Source organism: Pinus tabuliformis, chromosome 7, assembly GCF_031772625.1.
Source record: "Pinus tabuliformis cultivar Carrire ecotype Pingquan chromosome 7, CPIR1, whole genome shotgun sequence".
Classification (NCBI taxonomy): Eukaryota; Viridiplantae; Streptophyta; class Pinopsida; order Pinales; family Pinaceae; genus Pinus; species Pinus tabuliformis.
Genome location: NC_142293.1, coordinates 1,406,974,125 through 1,406,978,127, shown reverse-complemented (window position 1 = coordinate 1,406,978,127; position 4,003 = coordinate 1,406,974,125). Strand labels below are relative to the sequence as shown.

The following is a 4,003-nucleotide window of genomic DNA, read 5'->3' as shown; positions in this document are numbered from 1 at the left end:
CCCTAATAGCATGGGGTGAGTGGTGGGGTGCCCAAATTTTTGGATATGCCCAAAAATTTGGACGGTGTTGTAGTGGCTACAACATGATAAAATTAGAATTTGTTTACTATCAAGTACTTTATTTCTCTCTATATAAAGCTAATGTAACTATGCTATTTAAGGTGGTTTCACGTTTCTTTCATAATGGGGTGTAATATTAATATTATTTTAGATATCATGTTCCATGTGGAGTAGTGAAGGACTTACACATCTCCTTGAAAAACATTTTCACAATCAATTGCTTTATCTCTATATCTAAAGTTGATGTAATTATGTTTATAATTATGTTATTTAATGTGGATATTGAAATATTTGTATTTTTTTGGGTCCTAAATTAAAATATTTTTTCACTTATTTACATTTTTCTAATTTTTAAATATTGTTATTATTATTTTTTTTTTTATATATGATTACAAGAGAACATCTCTTTCATACCAAGATAACGCTAATACCACATGGACATAATGCTAATACCACATGGACATAATGACAGAATGTATGAAAAAAATGGCTTCCTACAGTTATATCATTATTCCCACGGCAGATGTCACGGCACAGAAAGCTATATAATACTCGAGGATAATCAGATTCATACACTTCACTCTTCCTGCACTTCTCCAGCAAAGTATTCTACATGATCCAAAATGCTATATAATGCTCAGGGCTCATTCAGATTCAGACTTCAAGCTTGCCGCACTTCTGCAGGAAAGCATTCCACATTAGCCGTGCTTTCTAAATAATTAGCTTGTATGGAAAATAGTTTACAACGATGCATAAACTAGAATAATAATGACAATAATTTTTAACATTTGGTACACAGATTCCACCTGCATTTTGAATTCTATTTGGATAACAATTGGTGTTCAAATTAAATATAATGTAAGGTTTCATGCATCATATTTGGTCATAGCAATGCTGCAGACTCACCATACATCAAGTGCTTACAGCATACATAGAGGTTCTTTCTAAACTCATTTGGGTTGCGTTTGAGGAATTTGTATCGATAAAATCTAAATGCACTGGCAAGCTTTGCACTGTGGTGGGCAGAATATGTCTCATTTGGGTTGCGTTTGAGGAATTTGTATCGATAAAATCTAAATGCACTGGCAAGCTTTGCACTGTGGTGGGCAGAATATGTCTTCCTTTATCTTGTTTTGAACAGCATGCAGCAGGTAGTAGTGATTGAGGGTGCAATCAGTCATCCACAAGGAAAACATGAACCCGGCTACTGATTTCAATCGAACTCCATCCTGGCGTCTTTTTAAGTCCTCTGTCTTTAATCATTGATCTCACCTTTGCTACACCATCCCATCGGTTGGCAGCAGCATATATGTTTGATAAAAGCACATAATATCCTGAATTTTCAGAGTTCAAGTCAAAAAGGCATTGTGCCGCATGCTCTCCAAGCTCAACATTGCAGTGTATCCTACAAGCACCAAGCAGGGCACCCCATATACCAGCATCAGGTTCAACTGGCATCTTATTTATAAATTCGTATGCTTTATACAGATGACCAGCACGACCAAGAAGATCAACCATGCATGCATAGTGTTCTAGCCTGGGTGTGATGTAGTAGTCTTGACTCATCCTGTAAAAATATTGCCAACCTGTATCTACTAAACCCGAATGGCTGCACGCTGACAAAACACCTAGGAAGGTCACATGGTTTGGCTTCACTCCTGCCTTCAGCATTTGTGAAAAAAGTGCAAGAGCATCGTCACAGAGCCCATGCATTCCATATCCCATGATCATAGCACTCCATGAAACCACGTTTCTTTCAGTTATTTTGTCGAATATATGCTTTGCAGTTTCTATATTTCCACATTTGGCATACATATCTATAAGGCAATTCTGTACAGAAACATCAGACTCAAAGCCATATCTATTTATCTGGTCATGTATACACTTACCTTTGTGCAGAGCTCCTAACTGGGTACATGCTGAGAGTACACTTAACATGGTGACTGAGTTAGGTTTCACCCCAGTAAGTTGCATTTGATCAAAAAGCATTAAGGCCTCATTGGAACGCCCATTATGCACATACCCAGCAATCATTGCACTCCAAGAAACCACATTTTGTTTATAAATTTTGTCAAACACTTGGCGAGCAGTATCTAAACATCCACATTTTGCATACATATCTATCAGTGCAGTTCCCATAGCGATGTCCGACTCGTATCCCTCCCTGATGATGTACCGATGGATGCTCTTACCTAGTTTTGGAGTTTGCAACCGGCTGCACACTGCGAGCATGCCAAGCATACTGATCGAGTTCGGCTTCAACCCTGCCAGCCGCATTTGATTAAAAATTTGCAGAGCCTCTTCGGGATGTTCACTCGCGGCATACCCGGCAATCATTGCATTCCACGAAACTATATTTCTCCCAGGCATTTTGTCAAACAATTGGCGTGCAACGTCTAGACTCCCACATTTTGCATACATACCTATTAAAGAAGTCCCGATAAATACCCCCAATTCAAATCCACATCTCATTATATAGGCATGGATCCACTTGCCCTGCGACAGAGCCCCTAAATTGGCACAAGCAGAGAGAACACTCACCATGGTAACTCTATCAGGCATGATGCCTGCCACTCGCATCTGATGAAACAGTGACAAGGCTTCGGCGGGATGTCCATTCTGCGCGTACCCTGATATCATTGCAGTCCACGTTACCAGATCTCTCGTCGGCATTTTGTCAAACACTTGGCGTGCATATGCTATACTACCATATTTGGTGTACCCATTTACCAGTTTGGTCTCTGTGAAGACGTCTTGCTGAAGTCCGCTTAAAATTATGTTGGCATGTGCTTGTTTCAGAGATCTTATGTCTGTGCAGGATGATAGCAAGACCGACAAACGAACATTGCAATCCAGAGACAATTCACATTCTGGATTTTCAATGGACTGCTTTTTAATAGCAGCAGCAGTCGAGAACAAGTGCTCATTATTAGAATCATTATATTTGGAGGATTTAATTCTCTGGAATGACGAAACCAATTTCGTTGCCATTCTGTAAAGCATGTTAATGGTCGGGAATGAAAATGGAAATATTTTATATTAACCTCACAATCCATCTACTCTTTTTACCCTTACACGGGAAGATGACAGACAAAGATCTTCTTATCCCGGAAAGTAAATGCTACATTCTTTGCAGTGAACACAGATTTTTCCAAATCTGTAATACAGAAGAATAAGCTCTACTGTAATTCAATTCAAAACTATGAGTGAACATATAATGTAATCAAAATGAACAAAACGCAGTGATACAAATCATTTCGATGTAACTCAAAATTGAGAACACACATCGCCATACAAAATTTGATTGCATACGGGGGAGCATTCACCACATACCTGAGGCAATAATAGCAGCAATCATGGTATTTATATCATGGGGTAACAATAAGCGAGTGATGCTCAGTGAGTGATGCTTTTTGGTAATTGATGAAATTTAAATGGGAGGAGGTTTGTTGATTTTTTTTTTAAATGGAAAGAGGTTTGATTATTTATTTTATTAAGGGTCTAAATTGATTTTAAAGAAAATATGCTCAATTTATATTAAATTTACTGTTTATCAAATGGTATAGTGTAGTGTATTACAAGTTTGTAAAAATATTTAATATAATAATATTATTAAGTAAAAACAAATTATTAATTAAATTTAAAATAAACCAATCTATCTATATGCTAACTACAAAAATTATAACACACATCAATATTGGTTTAATACCAATCATAATATAATGGCAACATATCATTACTTTAGTCATAAAACATAACAACAATTATTCTATTTCATAAATAGATTTAGTACAACCAAAACCAAATGTAATATTATCCAAAATGCATCACCAATTAAACAATTAAAAGTAACACTATGCTTCAAATTGATGTACAAAAGCCTAAAATTATTTCACAAAATCTATTTTTAGTACAATGTGGAGCATTTTTCCTTCCATTTAGA

General features: G+C 36.5%; 1 pseudogene across 1 annotated transcript; it reads right to left on the bottom strand.

The window, feature by feature from the left end:
- Nucleotides 1-1,218: 1,218 nt before the first annotated feature.
- Nucleotides 1,219-3,511, bottom strand: LOC149252920 (pentatricopeptide repeat-containing protein At3g12770 pseudogene; annotated as a pseudogene). The gene is made up of 2 exons (XR_016267020.1): nucleotides 3,394-3,511; nucleotides 1,219-3,217 (listed from the first exon to the last, which is right to left on the bottom strand). The product of XR_016267020.1 is annotated as a pentatricopeptide repeat-containing protein At3g12770 pseudogene (transcript).
- Between the last annotated feature and the right edge of the window lie 492 nt (nucleotides 3,512-4,003).